This window comes from Mastomys coucha, unplaced genomic scaffold (assembly GCF_008632895.1).
Source record: "Mastomys coucha isolate ucsf_1 unplaced genomic scaffold, UCSF_Mcou_1 pScaffold5, whole genome shotgun sequence".
In the NCBI taxonomy this organism is placed as follows: domain Eukaryota; kingdom Metazoa; phylum Chordata; class Mammalia; order Rodentia; family Muridae; genus Mastomys; species Mastomys coucha.
Window position 1 is genome coordinate 108,922,733 of NW_022196911.1, and position 19,677 is coordinate 108,942,409.

Here is a 19,677-nt window from a genome sequence, read left to right on the forward strand (position 1 = left end):
CTTATACATGCCAGGATCACATGCCTAGGAGTGACCGTTCCCACAGAGGGCTGTGCCCTCCCATATCAACCACGAATCAAGAAAACATACCACGTGTATTGTTCCACAGACATACCCACAGGCCAATCTGATGGAGACATTTTCTCAGTTGAGGTTCCCTCTTCCCAGGTGATTCTAGCTGGTGTTGACATCAACAATTAACCGGCTCACTTGTCAAGTGCCCCTAACTGCCTGTAATGCCAGCTATAGGGTATCAGATACCCTCTTCTGGCCTCTTATGTCACCTCCAGATATGTGCACATAAACACACACATGCATGAATGTACACATACACACACAAAATAATAGTAATAATAATAGTAATAATAATAATAATAATAATAATAATAATAATAATTTTTTTAAATGTGAAGGGTGAGACCAGTAAACAAGATGGCCAGACCTATGGGTACTACTATGTTGAAGGCCATCTTGGATCTTCGGGAAAGTTCCATTTGGTTCTGGTTTTTCTTCTTGTATACTAAAAGTGTGCACAGAGTTTCAAATGGTAGAAGTGGTCTCACCTAAGAATCAAGAAGAGTTTTATTAACTGATCTTGGTCCAGATTCTTTTTTAAGATCTTGAAAATAGTAACTAGGCTCCTCTGTCAGCTTTTCCAGAAATACGAATCTAGGGATCTGCTGTATCCCAGGCCTTGAGCTATGGTGAGGATTAAGCTTTCTCAAGCTTCAAGGCCTTGTTATTTCTTTCCTTCTAAATCTGTTGATTGTAAATTTTCTGATATTCCACCACCCTATTCTTTGTCCCAGGACTTCAATATTTGGAGAAGAAACATGAAGTGACAAAGGCCACAGTTTTTTGGCCAGCCTTCCCGGGTCACATTGATATTGGTCATCATTAGCTCTGTGGGTGTACATATTCACATGCGTATGTGCACGTATGTGTGTGTGCACAGACTAGAGGGCCAGTAACTCTCTGGGGTTGTTGTTGCTGTTGTTGTTGTTGTTGTTCTAAGAATATAAACAATTTGTATGGGTGGTTTGCCTACATGTGTGTCTGTGTATCACACACGCTGCCTCGTGGCCTTCACGAGAGGGCAATGAGATCCCGAGGAACTGGAGCCACTGATGGTTGTGAGCATCCTGTGGGTGCTGGTAATTCCTCTGGAAGATCAGCCAGTGCCCATGCTGAGTCATCTTTTGCAGTCCTCTACCTTATGGTTATCGCAATTGTGTCTCCCACAGAGTGTGAATATGCTCAACTGGCTAGGCTGGCTGGCCAATGAACTCCAAAGATGGGCCTGTGTGAGCCCAACTGGAGAGCCGGAGTTACAGTCTTGCTGTCCTGGGTACCTGAAGTCGGCTTCTGCAGCTTGCTCTGGAAGAGTTGCTTGACTCTCTGAACTTGCTCCCCAACCCCAGCACCATTAGCTTCATGATCAAAGAGTACCCCTTCCTTCCCCCCCCCCCGCTCCTCCCTCCCCCGCCCCACCCCCGTCATCCCCCTTCTGTCTATCCTGATTCCAGAACTGAGCCTAGAAGAGTCCCGGACAGGTTAACACGCATACTGGAGGGATGTCAGGATTTTACTGAGGCTGAGAGAAGAGTACCAGAGGCCTAGCAAGGCGGGAAGAGAGGCAGGAAGAATCCTGACTGGTCTAAGTCTTCACACTTGAACTCCGGGTTTTATAGTTCTATAAAAGGCAGCTGACAAAAGAGAACCCGTCTTGGGAGGGTCCAGCTGGCGAGACCTGAGCCCGGGCGGAGCTGCCTCAACCTTGGAAGGGGCCACACTTGCTTTTTTCATCCGTGAGGTCAGAGCGGATGGGATTCCCACTCCTGCTGGAGCCTGGGAGAGCAGACGGCCCCAGCCGAGCCTGGCGGGTGCCAGCAGCAACTAGGCGCTGCCTTCCTGGCTCCACAGCAGGAGCCTTCCTCCACGGAGACTCTGTGCAATGCTTGGAAGGGAAGCTAGCCCAGCCTCCGCTGCTGTCTGCCGGGCTGGGGAGCCTGCTCGCCCCTTCTTGGTTGCCGTGTGCCCCACACCCTGCTCAGCCCACGCAGCTGCCACCCTCAGCCCCCCATTTCGAGACTGGGGGAAGGGCTGCAGTGTCTGACTCACAGGCAGACACCTCCCTAACCCCTGGACTGTAGAATCACCCCCCAAAATAAAAAGGGTTTTTTGGACTCAATAGTTATTTTCCATTAAATCTCTTTATTTTTTTTATTTTCTTTCTTTTTTTTTTCTTTTGCTTATTCACTTCAGACCAGTCCACTGCGCTGGCCTCAACTGTGCAGTTTCTGTGTGGACAAAGCTAGTAGCTCTCCAAGCCCTGGGGGTTTGGCGTGAAGCAACTCCTGCTCACTCAGCCCTGACTCAGAGGAGGTACCTTCTTCCTGGCCAGAAGCAGGGCTGCCCAGCTTCAGGGAGAGGCCAGAGAGAGAGGGAGATGGAAGGGAGCCCAGGAGGGCAGAGGCAGGCGCCTCGGGAGGGAAGGCTTGCTTCAGGAAGGCTTGCTTAGGGGAAGATCTGAGACGGTTTCAGAAGCCCTTGGCTCTAGCCAGCAAACAGCTCACATCATAGCACTGATTGGTCTGCCCTGCTCCTTCCTTCCTTCCTTCCTTTGGCCTGACTGTGAGGCCAAGAGAACAAGGCTGGAGCAAAACCCCAGGGAAATTTTTGCTGAGTGGTCCCAAGTTCTCAAATCATCCATCATCATCAAACTGGATCAGTGTATACACGGCGTGGACACACTGTGACGATTCTTTGTGCTACCCTGGGACACATTCATTCCCTCAGCTCTTAGTCATACATTCTATTACTAGATGCTATCTTCACAGCCTACTGTGCACAGTGGAGGACCTACTGAGTGGCAGAGAGACATGGTCTGAGCCTAGAAGAGCTGCTGCTTTGTAGATTTGCCCTAGAGAACACAACTCCTAACAGAGCTATCCTGACAGCAAAGGAGTTTTGGAGCTGGCCATTCTCTATATCACAGGAAGCTGGGCATCAGGGACAGGCCTCCTCCAGTGATGGCTTGTATCTGTGATGCATTTGATTCCTTCAGCTCTCTCTCTCTCTCTCTCTCTCTCTCTCTCTCTCTCTCTCTCTCTCTCTCTCTCTCTCTCTCTCTCTCTCTCTCTCTCTCTCTCTCTCTCTCATCCACATTGCAGAACCACTTCAGAAAACTTCCAAAGAAAGCCAGACATGGTGAGGTATGCACACCCAGAAGGCTGTGGGAGGAAGGTGACCTTGTGTCAAGTTTGAAGATAGCTTGGGCTGCATAGCAAAGCTATCCCAAAATAATCAAAATGAAAAAGTGAAGAAGTAAAGAAGAAAAGAAGGAAGGGGATGAAGAAGAAGAGGAAGAAGAGGAGGAAGAAGAGCACAGGGGAGAAGAAAGGGAGAAGGAAGAAGGAGAAGGAGGAAGAGGAAGGGAAGAAGGAAGAAAAAGAGGGGGAGGAAGAAGTGGGAGGAGGGGAGGAAAGAGAAGGAAAGGGTTCTCATGGGAGAATACAATCAAAATAGCCTAACTTGAATATGGTCCCTTCCTTCTGAAACTTATGTTGAAATTTGACTCTCCACAGGGAAAGAAGCATTGGAAGTAACAATGAGATCTTTGGGGGCTGATAAAGCCATGAGAATAGATCAGTAACTCCCTCGGGACTAGATCAGTTACTGTAAGGGGGTTGTTACAGTATGTGGCTGCCCCTGGGCTCTGTCCATTTTGCCTATGCCCATGGGCCCTTCCATTGTCCAGCATGAGCTGGGAGGCAGCTCCGGGTCCAGTAGACACCACAGACCTGCTCTAGAGCTCTCAGGTCTCAGAACCTCTAGTTTCATTACATTTCATTTTTATTTGCATGATGTTTCTCTCTCTCTCTCTCTTTCTCTCTCTCTCTCTCTCTCTCTCTCTCTCTCTCTCTCTCTCTCTCTCTCTGTGTGTGTGTGTGTGTGTGTGTGTGTGTGTATACAATGTTCCCAGAGAATAGAAAAGGATGTGAGGTCCTCTGCAAATGGACAGTTGTTAGCCATTGGTTCTGGAAACCAAACCCAGCTATTCTGGAAGAGCAACAAGGGCACTTAGCCACTGAGCCATCTGTCCAGCCTGAGGACCTCTACTCTCTATAACTCATCAAGACTTAGGTATTGTGTCCTCACCACAGAAGAGGCCGCTCAGACACAGCACTTCCTCCACCCGAGAGCAATGAAGAGGGAGTCTTCAGATGCCACCTCTTTGTGTCTCCCTTCCCTTCTTTTGGTACATTAAAATCAAAAAGAAAAAAAAATCCCAGTACTCCTTGTAATGACATTTGATATCCACTATTGGTGTGGAGTAATACTGAGTACCACATATGTAAAACTGTGAAACATGGGGGTTAGGGGGAGTCATGTGACAACAGAGCAACTCACAAGACCACAGAAACAGTGGAGGGATGAGTGGGGTGAGTCATGGATGCTGTACTGTGGGTGAGAACATACTCAGGACACTCTTCTATCTGTCTGGGTGAGGTCACAGAAACTGCTCGATTAAACAACAACATCCTTCTAAAGGACTTTTCATCATCTCATATTGTCTATCACAATTGCCCTTGAGAGACTGGACCAAGTGACTTGTGTCTGCCATGAAGAGAAAAGTTTGGGATACAGCTGAGCACCAACATTTTTACTGATTTATAAAATCAAATACATAGCTAGCAGAAAATGAAGCGTCCTCTTGGACTTGGTATTATCACCCAAGGACTCCAGCACCCACACAAGACCAATGAGTGCTCATTTGAGGCTGAGAAGGTAACTAGGTAGTAAAGGGGTGCCAGGGTCATCCAGGAGCCCTGGGCTCAATCCCCAGCACTGAGAGATAGTAGAATGTCTGAGGCAGGCGCTGGGACTGTAAAGATGGCTCAGTAGACATAGAATTTACCTCTCAGGTGTGAGGAGTAAAGTTCAGATCCCTGGTGCCAATATCAAATCAGGCCTGGCATGGCAGCTCACCTGTAATCCTTATGCTCAGAGAGGCAGAGGCAGGCTAACGAAACTAGCCAAATGGCTGAGCTCCAGGTTCAGTGAGAGGGCCTACTTCAGTAAATAAAATAGTGAGTGGTTAAAGATGACTCCTAATACAAAACTCTGGGTTACATACATGTGTATGTGCACATGTGGGCGCATACACACAAGAGCCCATACCTGTGAACACAAATACACACACATGGAAACATTTTTTTTTTAAATAGAAAAAAGATCTTATTCTACCTTTTTTCTTAATTACTTCCTTGGGTAGACATAAAAGAACATTCTAAAAGACCGAGATCTTAATGTGGCTTGCATTAAAAGCCAGATAAATGTAGAAATGCAAGCCAGATTCACTGTTGGGTGCTCTAAACACGGAGAAAGGAGAAAAGCCAGTATCTCATAAATGCAGCAGCCTTCAGATGGAAAAAAACAAGAAAACAGATTCATTTCTGAGCATATCCGGAAAGAGTCAATCTCAGGGCTAACTGGGCCTTGCATTTTTAGCCCAGTGAAACCTGGTGTTGATTTCTGTTTGCGGGAACTGTGACATGGCCAACATATGCTGTTTAAGCCATCAAATCCACCCATATCTGTCACAGTATCCACAAGACTAATAGGCATCAGCAACCCTTCCTGAGCCTCCTCATCCACATCCATGTGCACCCCTACCCATGAGACATCAACCAATAGCCAGGATTAGGTCTGCATAGCTAATTCCCCAAGACCCCTTGGAGAGTCTCTCTTGACTATGACCCCCTCCCATGTCTCCTCCTCCCCCTTCCTTCCTTCTTTCCTCCCTCCCTCCCTTTAAGAAATATTTCATCTATAACATCTATAAAGTGAGGGATATTCAAATTCTCAACAGAATATAAGGAAAGAGCTCAAAACCTCTTCCCTTGTCTCCTTCCTGGTGCTGGTGCCCATCAGCCTCCTTGAGTACCATCTTTTTCTTTTTTTCTTTGAAAAGGAGGAGAGAGCATGGTGTGGTTCAGAAAATGAGTGTAGGATTGCATATGCTTGCATTTGATCATTCCACGTGCAATCAACAGTCACTTCTCCCTTTACCCTGTTTTGTATACATTACAATATGGTATATCATCCGTGGGTGGTTTTGATCCCCACAAGTAGCATAGCTTTGTCTGCCTTTAAAAATTATTATAACAGTTTCCCAGATTGCAGAAACTAGCATGTTTTGTTTGTTTGTTTGTTTTTCTTTGCATCTAAGGGCTCATTACGTGTTTTCTACAGTCTCCTGTGGCTCCTTTCCCTCTGACCTCAAGCCCATTTGTCTTCCTTCGGTCCCCAGAAACAGTGACAAAAATAGGCCCCTACCTTCCCACAAATAACACAGTTCTTGTCATGCCCATGAGTGTTTCCTCCATGTCTGGTGGATGCTGGTTTGGAGTCTCTTTGTTTCTGACTAACTTACTAGTGCCCGGGCATTTCAACCCCCAGGTTCAACCCCATGCATGGAAAAGACTCAGACACTGAGTTCCTCCATCATGCACTCTCTCTCTCTCTCTCTCTCTCTCTCTCTCTCTCTCTCTCTCTCTCTCTCCCCACAAGTCTGAAGGACATCATGATGGCTTCATTAGCTAAATATGTTCTAGAAGAATTCACCCATGTGCTCCTGCATCTCAACCATGAGCCAGGTCAGATGACTCCACGTCATTCCCATCTGATAAAATGTTTGCTGGCCTGTGAGGCAGAAACCCAGAACCTTGGCAGGGCTCCAGCAGGTCTTCCCTTCTAGCTCCCCACGCCTTTCCATAGAGGATAGAGATGCCCTGTGACCAGCACAGGAGCTCAGAACCCTGTACAGTGATGCATTATTTGAGTATTTTCAGCACCAACTGAGAGAGGAAGAAATGGGTAGACAGAGAAGATATACTCTAGATTCTAGATCCTGTGAGGATTCTTTCATGTCACCACAGGCTTAGCCCAGGGTCTAATCCTGCTCATCTTTCTTTGGATCCTTCTCTAAGTCTTAGTCCTTTCTCTAAGAAATGGCTCGGGCAAGATCAAATGATTTGTAGAGTTTACTCTAGTTCCCTATTTTCAATATTATGGTAATAACTTTGTATATAAAATATATTATTTATATGTAATATATTATATATTTACATCTATATTATTTATATATAGTACACTGTGTATATTGTTTATTTATTTATTTATTTGCATGTGTATTGGGTGAGCATGTATATTTGCGCTAGCGTAAGTGATACTGAACACATTTAGAAGTGAGAAGGCAGTTCACAGGAATCGGTTCTCTCCTTCCATTAAGTGGGGTCTGTGGATTGAGCTCAGGCATGGTGACAAGAGCCTTTCACCTGCTGAGTTATCTCACAACCCATGGAGATGCTGGGGAAGGACTGTAGGAGTTCCTACAAAGTCATTTTATCTGTGTATATTAGTCAATGGGTTCTGTTTCCCAGCAATAGCTGTTGACCTGTCTTGGTGGAACCCTTCCATGGGATAAGGTGGCTTGACCTAATGACCTGTAAGTGAACACTTACTAAGTGTGGCACTGGGCTTTGTCTTGGGAGGAAGAACAGAAGGGAGACAGAGCTTGTATTTGAATGGCAGGAGATAGAAAATTAGCTCAGAAGCTGGGGTAGAGCAGAAGTTGAGTGTAAAGCTATGAGCGTCATATGAAAATTAGAAGAAAGAAGACAAGCTATCAAGCAGAAAACATGAAAACATCCATAAATCTGGAATATTTGAATAGCCGGAAGAAATCCAGAATTGCTAGACCATCAACATGCTTAGAAAGCCATTTCAATTTGAAGGGTTATTACATGGTCCAACCTCAGTGATATGACCCCATATGACCGTAGTCATTCTTGGAGACCATGTGTATGGCAGTTTCCTGGACAACAGCTTCTTTATTCCCTCTCAGTTAAATCGCCAGTCTGCTATGACGGACTGAGATCTAAGGAGATGCCCTAGTGCAAAATGGCAAGGCCTATGTGCTTGAACAGAGCATGTACCTTGCCCAGCATTTGGGGGTGCAGGAGGAGATCATGCTGAAGGCACAGAGGAGGAAGTAGGAGGATTATGCTGGAAGCACCTCGGGAGGGAGCATGGTTAATACCCTGGTTTAGACAAAGGGAAGAAGGATGGTTAGAGCCTGGTTCAGAAGAAGCCTGGAGCCTGGGAACCCCAGAACATGAGAGAATTAAGAACTAAGATGAGCATGGGCCCTTCACCTCCCACCATCTTTTTCAGTTAGATATATGATCTCGAACATAGGAGACCAGTGTGAAATTAGGGTAAGAAGCAAATTTTTCCAATGGATCTGAGCTTGCTTCTACCAATTACCTCATCAAATGACTCAATATAATATATGCAATTTTTCTGACTTCCTGTCCTCATTGGTATGAGTATGTGTTTGGAATTATTTTTTAGTTGAATATAAAAATGAATAATGATGTTTTATTCCTAAAAGTTCCAAATGTTCCTTAATAGGTCAATATATTTATCTCTATTCCTTTATGTGTCTATACATCAACTTATTTTTCTATTCATCATTGGTACCGTTTTGCATGTGCAATTTTGTATCCAGGTTTATTACCATCATAGGGGTTTTTTCTATAATGTAAGGCTCATTAATGGCAATTAAATGGTAATAATAGTTACAATGATAATTAATGACTGGTAATATTCCTACATAAGGATATAACAGAATTGACTTTATCATTTCACCTCTTAAAAATTAGTAGGATGAATAAACCTGTTTTGTTGTTGTTATTGTTACCATAACAAAATACTAGAGACTGTGAGATTTATTAAGAAAAAAAGGTTTGCTTATAGATTCCAAGGTATCAGCCTGAGTCTGCAGAAGATCCCCTGGAAGATAGCATCACAATGACAGAAGTGCATATGGGAGACAGTCATAACGTAAGAAAAGAGGAATTCAGAGTGTGATCCTGGGGTCCGGCTGGTAGACTTGTGGGTCATGTGTTCTCTATAACACGTATTCTACACTACAACTGTAGTCTAAAAGTAGGAAGAAATAAGGTATTATGAGTCCCACAGTCAGAGTTCTCTTTCCTCCTCCTCACAAACACAGTGTCTTCCTTTTTTTTTTTCCTTGCCAGAATATGAGGTAAAATCCTCCCTTCTCTGCAGTGAATGATGTTTATCATACAGGGCCCTCTCCTGCTTCCTTTTCTCCTTCAAGAACCTTCTCCAACAAATAAGTTCCATTTAGAAGGTGAATTGTGGTGAACAAAACTTCTCCCAACTCATTACACATAGAGAGATCCTTCCAAACTGGAGATCAGAGACTGCCCCCACCCCAGTCCTTCACCCTTACTTTGGTCTCCTTTTTGTGCATCCGACTACTTACTTCATCCCTTCGGTCTCTCTATTGTGGTGTGGGATTTCAGGAAGGATGCCAACCTTATTTTAAACAGGCAACCACTTAGCCTAAAAATAGACTCTAAGGAGATGTAGGACAGCCCGATTGTGATTAACGTTGGCACTTGGAATCCGAGGAGAAAGAGTCATTAAGAAAACACCATCTTATTTTTCTATGGAGCTTCTGCACTGAGCATCTCTCTGCCTATCAGGTCTTCCCCGCTCACCATGACATTTTGATTAAACCCTCTCATCACAGTCTGTGAAGATTTTCCTGGCCACATCTTGTCCTCTCTGTTTCCCAGTAAGTGTTAGGTTGGCCTCTTAAGTGGCCCCTTTAGCTTATATTATTAGTATTTTACTGAAATCATTCAAATCGAACTGGAACACAGACAGGACCAGAATCCTCTCTCTAGCCAATTTTCCCTCAGGAGAATACTCAGGCAAGTTTTTGTTGGTTGCTAGGTTTTTTTTTTTTAAGTCTGTCAGTGTTCATGATGGCAGTTTTCAAATCTAATTTGCTATTTGAATTGAGAATTTCAAAATATGTCAGTGACTGCTACCACAGGGACAGATTTTGCCATGGTTGTTGTTGTTGTTTTGTAAGGAGTATTTTTATTAATTCTTGGAGAATTCCATACAATTAATCGTACCCCTGACTCCTCTCACACTCACTGTTCCCTCTTTAACCATCCAACTTTGAATTTTCTGCTTTTTTTCTTCTCTATCAAGTCTGGATTGTATTGCAGAACTACTCTTGGCTATGGGGCTTCCTTGCCCTGTGGTCAACCTGCCAGGGGTCACACTATTAAAGAAAATTGACTCCCTCTTCCAGCAACTATCAAATGCCAACAGCTCCTCAGCTGAGCGTAGAATATCCTGCCCACCCATTTCCGTCAGGAATCCTGGCTGGCTGGAAGTTGTGCATGCTGTGACAAACCCTGTGAGTTCATACATGCAATTGCCATGATTTTTGTGTGTCGCTTTCTATCAGACTTCTTGAAGGGAGTTGACTTTCTCACATTAAAAATGTCCACATTTCTCTTGTGTTTTTACTCTCTCTCCTCTCTGGTCCTTTGATTACTCTGCACCACTGATTCCATTATCCATACCCTCCTCACTGCATGCTTGAGCATGTGTGTGTGTGTGTGTGTGTGTGCTTGTGTTGTGTATGTGTGTGTATGTATGTGTGTGTGTGCGCGTGCGCGTGTGTGTGTGTGTGTGCGTGTGTGTGTGTGTATGTGTGTGCGTGTATGTGTGTGTATGTGTGTGTGCATGTATGTGTGTGCATGTGTGTGTGTGTGTACGCGTGCGCCCCCGCGCATGGATACGTGTGTGTGTGTGTGTGTGTGTGTGTGTGTGTGTGTGTGCATACGTGCAACTTTGTTTGTGTGTGGGGGGTGTGGGTGCTTGCATGCACTATGTGTGCTTGTATGAATGTGGTCTGTGTACACCACACTAGATAACCTTAGGTGACCTTTACCAGGTACCAACCACTAGTAGCTACTCTGTGTTCTAGACCAATACTCAATACTCAATACTCAATGCCCTGTGGCCCAGTGTTCACTGGTCAAGCTCCAAGATCCACCTATCTATACTTCCCCTGCTCTGAGATTACAAGAGCACACTGTTCTACCTGGCATTCTCATGTGCATTCTGGGAACCAAACTCAGGTCCTTGTGCTTGCGAGGCATGAGGAAGCCATCTCTCTCTCACTGACTCCACTACCACCAGCATCAACTCTGGCCTCCCCCCTACATTGTGATACTCTTTCTCAAATTGCATGTTGTTTCTTTGCAGGTATCTTATTTCTCCTCAATCCCAGGATACAAGAACAACTGGTATCCTGTGAAACAGAAGAGAAGCCAAGAACAGAGAGTAGAGTCAACGGAACAGAACAAAGGGGCTTTGTGATTTTGATTTTAATTATATGGGCTCCTCGAGGAAATCATTTTCAGAAGTGTACTTTTATCAGGATACAGTTGCATTTTCTCCTTCATATTAGTTCTTCCATGGGTATCTCTCACTCCCTCCCAACCCTCCCTCCCCCTCTCCCTCCCTCCTTCCTCCTCCTTCCCTTTCTTCCTATTCTTAAAGAATTTGGAGCTATATAGCAACATTTACAAACAGCTCTTGTATTCCTTTTCTCCTTGGCTCCTCCTATTCCTCGCTTACACTTCTTACCTGGAGGGTAAGTTGAGAACTTAAGAAGGAAATGAGCAGATGAATGAGCACATTCCCTAGTTCACAAGTCCAGAACGATGAGGGAGTGGCCTGACAAGACATCCCCCCCGCCCCCCCCGCTGTGGCTTTCAGGCCTACATCTACTCTCTTCTGCCATCTGTGGATGGTGCCCCTTACTGAAGGCTTCTCTTTGAGATATGAGAGATAAGCCCCATAAGGCTCTGCAGCAGGAATGCACAGGGCAAAGGGAACCTGCCAGAAGTGTGGGAGGCAAAGGCACTCTGCCCTATAAATCTCATTTCCAGTCGCAAACCATGCAAGCAGCAACTCAGCCCTGTGACTCAGTGATTCCCAGCTGTGTGGGTGCTGATCGCATGCATCTCAAAGGTTAAGCATGGGCCACAGGGCACTGAGGATTGGCCTGGAACACACAGGAGCTAGGTCAAGCCCAGAAGAAGCCCTGAGAAGGGTCCTAAAACTATGCATCCTTGCATCTTACGAGTCGATGTGATGGCATTAAAATGGAGAGAAGGGGATGGAATAGGAAGCTAAGCCCTCTAAGTTCTAACTCAGCATTAGTCCTTCTGAAGAGCTGTACCACAGAGGTAAGTGCCCAGTATCTACATCGGGCTTAGCTTTTTGTATTAGTCAGCCACTGGGCTTCACTTCTTAATAAGGTGAAGGGAGGGAGATGAACAGCTCACCAGCTCGTTATTTAGTGATGAGTTGAAGTGATGTACGTCATGTCCAGAATAGAACTGCAAATGACAAATGAGACACTGCTTCATCCTCACAGCCAGGACATCGTTTCCTCAGTATACATATGTGTGTGCATGTGAGTGTGTGATACATGCGTACAATCAGGGAACTATTAGTGGGCTTTATTATGGCATGATTCAGATTATTCCTTTATTAAGTGTGTGTCACTATGTATGAGTATGTGTGTGTGTCCATTGTATATATTTGTTTGGGTCTGTGTCTCTGTATGTCTGTGTATGTATGAGTGCGAGCATGTGTGTGTATTAGTGAATATGTGTGTGTGTTCATGTGTGTGAGCCTCTCTGTGTGTATTTGTTTCTGCCTGTATTTGTGTGTCTGTGTGTGCATCTGTGTATATGTATGTGTGAATTAGTGTGTATGAGTGTATATGTGTAAATGTGTGTATTCTTGTGTGTGTTTGTGTGTGTATTTGGTTAGTTGTGTGTGTGTGTGTGTGTGTGTGTGTGTATACACCAAATGAGTGCAGTGCTGCAGAGGTTAGAAGGGAATGTTAAAACTCCTGGTGATAGAGTTAGAGTCTTCGCCTGAGGTACATGCTGAGAACCAAACTTGGGTTCTCTGGAAGAGAAGGAAGAACACCTAACTGCTTAGACATCTCTCTAGCCCCTGAGATTATCCTTAGTCAAGCAATCACAACAAATTCCTAACTCTGAGTGCTCATTTCCTCATTTGTCCAAGGGAAAGGATCATAGCACTCCCCTTAGAAAAGAAGACTTTAGAAATACATAGCCCATAAGATGCTGAACAGTGAGATTGCCATAGAGTCTGCAAATGGCAAATGAGACACTGCTTCATCCTCACAGCCAGGACATTGTTTCCTGTATACATATGTGTGTGCACGTGAGTGTGTGATACATGCGTACAATCAGGGAACTATCAGTGGGTTTTGATTATTATGGCATGGTTCAGATTATTCCTTTATTAAGTGTGTACACTTCTCTTACTGTTCTGTAACCCTGTGAACAGGCACCATGACCTAGAACTCTTATAAAGGACATCTAATTGGATGTCCTTTATTATAGGTTCTGAGGTTCAGTCCATTATCATCATGGCAGGAAGCATGGCAGTGTCCAGGAAGGCATGGTGCTGGAGGAGCTAAGAGTTCTATCGATAGATATAAGTGCACCTTGGGAGTAACTCCTCAAGCTTATTTTTTTATCTAAATAAGAATAAGCAAAATGTCAGTTGGCAAATCTCAACTTACATCCAAGAAGAGGAGAGGAGAAGAGAGGGAAGGAAGGAGGCAGGAAGGGAGGGAGGGAGGGAAAGAGGGAGGTGGAGGAGAAAAGAAGAGTAGAGCCACACACATACATATGCATATATATGTATATACATACATATATGTATGTATACACACACATACACACACACTCACACACACACATATGTATATATACATACACACACATATATATATGTATGTATATATACATACATATACATATATACATATATATATGTGTGTGTGTGACAATTTGTGGAACTCAGCTCAAAATAATCAACACTTTATTTGCCCATATCTTGGATGCCAATGTGTTCAAGGCCCTCTGAGAGCTAACAATGTAAACTGGTAGCTTTTCTTTTCAGATAAATACCTAAGGAGAACACAGGCTCTAATGCTTGAACAGCATTCCTTCCGGGTACCTTCTCCCTCTCAGGCAGGTCTGAGGATGGTGGCTGGGCACTGGGAAAGTCAAGGTGATGTCTAGAGGACCTCCCTTAGTTTCTCACAGCAGGGAGGGAAGCAGACATAGGGTGTGGTGTCCCCAGAGGGCCTCTCTACATACACGTTCTCCTTGGAGTGTCTCAGCATACCAGAGGTATAGTTAAGCAAGTATCGCTCCACCCATGTGTCTGCTGGCCAAGCCTCATTATACCTAAACTATCATCAAGAACATTAAGAGAAGTGTACAGTAGCAGGGCTTCCAGATGTGGTGATGCCCTCTGCCCTCCCAATAGACTGGTGGGTGTGTCTGCTGAGATAAATCTGCCCATAATCAAACCATATTTCTTCAAGAAGGTAAGCTTCTTGAGTAGGTCTCACACCTTTCAATAGAGCCCAGCACAGTGGCAGGAGAAGGGGCTAGTGCTGGCTGCAGGGCACCCTCCAACCTCACAACAGGATAGCCAGTCTCCTGAGAGCACTGCTCAGATGATCTTAGTATAGACACACAATGGAGGCATCCATGTCTCAGGATATTGTGGAGTGCCTTGTAGCGGAGGAGGCATAGTAAAACTCTGTCAACCCTCTCCTGTGGGGAATAAAATCATCTGCAAGTCTAGGTTACCCCAAACACTAAGCCAGCACCCCCAGAAAAATACCAGAAAATTCCTATGTATATCTGTGTTGAGTTACCAACACCTTCTCCTGAATTGGTATCTGTATTAATTAGGGTTTTAAACCTGTGAACAGATACCATGACATAGAACACTTAAAAAGGACATCTAATTGGATGTCCTTTATTATAGGTTCTGAGGTTCAGTCCATTATCATCATGGCAGGAAGCATGGCAGTGTCCGGGAAGGCATGGTGCTGGAGGAGCTAAGAGTTCTACATCTTCATCCAAAGGCAGCCAGGAGCAGACTGACTCCTATATGACTAGGATGAGGGTCTCAAAGACCACCCCCAAAGTGACACACTTCCTCCAACAAGGCCACATCTCCTAATAGTGCCACTCCCTGGGCCAGTCATACACAAACCACTACAATATCTAAACAGCATTCACGTTAAGGATTAAAGAACACAATAAAGGCAGATAGATACATAGGTACAGATAGATACTTGATAGATAGATAGATAGATAGATAGATAGATAGATAGATAGATAGATAGACAGACAGACAGAGAGACAGACAGACAGATAGATAGATAGATAGACAGACAGAAAGACAGACAGACAGACAGATGTGGTTGATAGGTGGTAGGTGGTTAATATATAAGTAGGTGATAAGTAGATATTTGCATGTAGTATAGAGATAGGTAATTGATAGGTATATAGGTGACTGATTACTAGAAGATAGATGATAAAATAGACCATAGATAGGTAGATAGATAGATAGATAGATAGATAGATAGATAGATAGATAGATAGATAGATAAGGCAACATACATATATACATACTTATAGCAATGCTGTGCTGACAAGCCTTTCAGAGTGACAGAGTAGGGAGCAAAGAACTAGATGGACCCATAGCAACCCCTTTCAACCTTACTTCAAAGCAAGCAATGTCATTTGCTTCCACACAGAGAGTACAAATGATGCTTTCATGCCATCCAGATTCTATAAACATTGATGTCAGATGCCAGTATGAAGGAGTGATGTGTCTATTACCTTCTGCCCTGCTTGAACTCTTGTTAGTCTGTGTTCAGACACTCCTGACTCCAGAAGAAGGTTTAGAGGAGATGGTGAGTTTCAGACAGTCTAAATCAAGTTAGAAAAGCTCATCAGACAAGACCAGGAAGCAGCCAGGCAAGCCCAGTTCCAGTAAGATACTAGACTGAGAGACCTGAGAAGTAAATAAAAGAGTCGTCGGCTACCTATGTACTATTGATCTTCATTTCATCTTTTGCATATGCTTGTCTTCCTTCAGTAGAAGAAGGTGGATGAATGCCAAACCAATTCTGAAATATCTACTAAGACATAGTTATATATGGCTTCTATATTAGGACCTCTGTTCAGTCAGTCCCAAGTCCAGAGAGGTCACAGAGAAAAAACACGGTCACAGGAATAGTCTATACTGCAGTTTCTCCTTACAATGCTAATTTCTGTCTTATCTATAGTGCCTTTGAGAAGCTATGCCAGGGCTGGGGAGAAGACTCAGATAGCAAAGGGCTTTCCATGAAAGTGTGAAGACGTGAGTTCAATCCCCAGAAGATGCATAGAAAAGCAGGGTATGTTAGTGCATGCGTATAATCCCAGCCGTGGGAGATGGGGGGAGACAGAAGATACTGACACTGATGGGTCAGATCCATAGCTATAGTGGTAAGTTCCAGGCCCCATGAGGAACTCTAACTCAAAATGAAACGAACAAACAAAAAAGGTAAACAGTGTCCTGAGTCACGCATGACTGGCCTCCACACCTGTACACACCCATGAGTGCCCAAGCCACACAGCTATACATACATTTACATGTTTACATACACACACACACACACAGCTAAACTATATGCAAAAGTAATAGATGGTCTATAACTTACTTTCTAAGTATAATAAAGCCCGATGAGCTTACATTTGAATTTCATTCAGATGGTCTAAATAGAGTCCACCAATTTGCAGTTATCTACATAGCATTCTACATTGAACCTTGGTGAATATGTCTCAAAGATGGTAAGGATCCTGACTCATTAGTACAATTTATCTAGAACTAAATATCTGACATGAATCCCTGGGATTCACTAAACTCAGTTAAAAATTCTAAATAATCAACCTCAGTTGATGGAAATTGGCATTTGCCAAGGATAGCTCTATCGTCTGCTCCAGCTATTGGTTCACTGCCACATCTTCCTTGAACTTTCTTTTATTCAGTTTCATAAATAGGGCCCCCGTTGTGTAATTCACAGTGAAGAGAAGGCATTTCTATCCAGATAACTATTAATTGCATTGAACTCTGCCAGATATGGTGCTACTTATTGAAGGAGTAATATTTTAGGGTTATGCATAGGAGAAATTTTTCTGACTCATTGGGATCATTTTTATCCTTATTCAAATCCCATTAAGCCAGGCAAAATCCCAGCAACATCTCCCAGGAGTGGAGAAAGTTTGGGCATGATGTCCCACACCTAGCTGAAGAGTTATTGGCATCAACAGCTTCTGAGAGAGGAAAGTCTGTTTACTTTGAGGGTGTGGTCCTTTGTAGTTCCACCATGCTCCAGTGGATGGCCATGTATCCAAGAATATATGGGCAACACAAATTGGACTTGATTGGTTTAAAAGAATTGAGGCCACACTGTCAGGTGGGTAGGGAAGGGGGAGTAGATCGAGAGGAGTCGGGAAGGGATTGCTCTGATCAAAATACTTTGTATGAAATCTTCAAAGGATTAATTTTTTTAAATCCCACATTAAAACTAATCTAATAATAACATGTCAAGCACTTACTGTATTTTAAAATGTTCAGATATTCTTAGATATTCTTCCTATAACACTTCATTATGTGACCTATTTCTATCTGTTTTCTATTCCCCTAAAGTAAAGCAAGCTAAAGGCTAGCTTCCTCACCCATGAAATGCTTGCTCTATATGTTTAAATTTACAGGAGGTTGTCCATTTAAGTCTCCCTGGCCACCACACCAACACCAGTGATCGTCAAGGGGTGATAAATCATCTATTTCCACATTGAGACTGAGATTGACACAGGGTGTGGCATAGCCAAAGGCAGAGAGTGTCCCTACAGAAATCCTATTCCCAGGCATGGGGACTTGAAATGCCACTGGAATTTGCCTAAATGCCAGAGTCAACAACAAAGGCTTCAGTGAGAAGCTCTAACTTCCTTGGGACTGGCCAATCCACTTGGCCTAAAATGCACTTCCTAGAGGAAGACACAAGGCATGTCAATCAAATCCAGGAGAACTGTTCTGCCTGCTACCAGACTCTGCCACCTCCATGGTTTCTCTCTTCCTTCACTTTGAAGATGCGGAGAAGCTACCCTTCTCAGCCATAGCAGGATTGAAAGCATTGCTATTACCATCTGCCCTTTTCCAGGAAGAATATTTTTAACATGACATCTTAGTCACTTTTTACTTGATAGTCAATGTTTAGGAAAGTGGATGGATGGATAGATTAGATAGAGAGAGAGAGAGAGAGAGAGAGAGAGAGAGATAGATAGATAGATAGATACATAGATAGATACATAGATAGATAGATACATAGATAGATACATAGATAGATACATAGATAGATACATAGATAGATAGATAAATAGATACATAGATACATAGATACATAGATACATTGATAGATACATAGATATATAGTTACATAGATACATAGATACATACATAGATAGATACATAGATAGATAGATAGATAGATAGATAGATAGATAGATAGATAGATACCATATATTCTTCAATATAAATATAACTGATCATTAATATTAGAAAGGGAAGTGACATTAAAAATAAATTAAAGAAGGTTGGTATAGTGGGATATGCCTTTCATCCAAGCTCTTGAAAGGCAGGGAAAGTAGATATTCACAAACTTCAGGCTAGCCTGGGCTACAGAAAGAAAGAAAGAAAGAAAGAAAGAAAGAAAGAAAGAAAGAAAGGAAGGAAGAAAGAAAGAGAAAGAAAGGAAGGAAGGAAGGAAGGAAGAGAAAGAGAGAGAGAGAAAGAAAGAAAGGAAGGAAGGAAGGAAGGAAGGAAGGAAGGAAGGAAGGAAGGAAGGAAGGAAGAGAAACAAAGAAGGAAAGAAGAGAGAGAGACAGGCAGACAGACAGACAGCTGGGAAATGTGCTTAAGAGTGCTTGCTGCTCTTACAGAGGACCAGACTTCAGCTCCCAGTACCTTTATCAGGAGCGCCTCAACTGCTTGTAACACAAGGAGTCTGACACCATCTTCTTCACTCAGTAGGCACTCACACACGTGAGTACACAGACACACACAGACATTGACATATACACATAAATAAAAGCAAAATAAGCACAACTGTGAACTAATCAGCCTAAATAGACTTAAGATATTAGAGGCACTTGTAATTAAACTTTAAACTATCTGTAATAAAAACAAAAGAAAATTCTCTGCGGAGGCTGATACCTGGGAGATTTGGAGCTAACCAGGACATGCAGTCTAGCCTTGTTCTCCCCAAAGATGCTTCATTTGGCAAAACAAAACAGATAGAGGGAAATGGGTTCTTTTTTAGTAAAATCAAATATACAATGTATGGAGTGTTTAGCTTCTGCCTATGGTTATCACAAACAGCCTGGTGACTCTGAAGTATTTCCCCAAGTTTCTGGTTCAACCCTCTTCTCTGGCGTTTGCGTTTCACCAAACACAATGCCCATGAAGGATGATATGTGCCTTCTGAAAGCACAGAGCAAACCAGGCCTGAGAGGCAAAGCTGATGATGTGTGCTGTGACCAGGGATGCTATGCCACCTTGTAGTATTACCTAGAACCCCAGACAAGGTATCTTCATAATGTGCAAAGGAGACAACTAATTCAAGGCTCTCTGCTTCTGTATACTCATGCTAGGAAAATGCTTCCATGCCTTCAAATTATCAACTGTCAAACTGGATCCCATTGGTTGATAACTTTCAAAACTGTTTTCTCTCTTCCTCCTCCTTCTCCTCCTCCTCCTCCTCCTCCTCTTCTTCTTCTCCTCCTCCTCCTCCTTCTCCTCCTC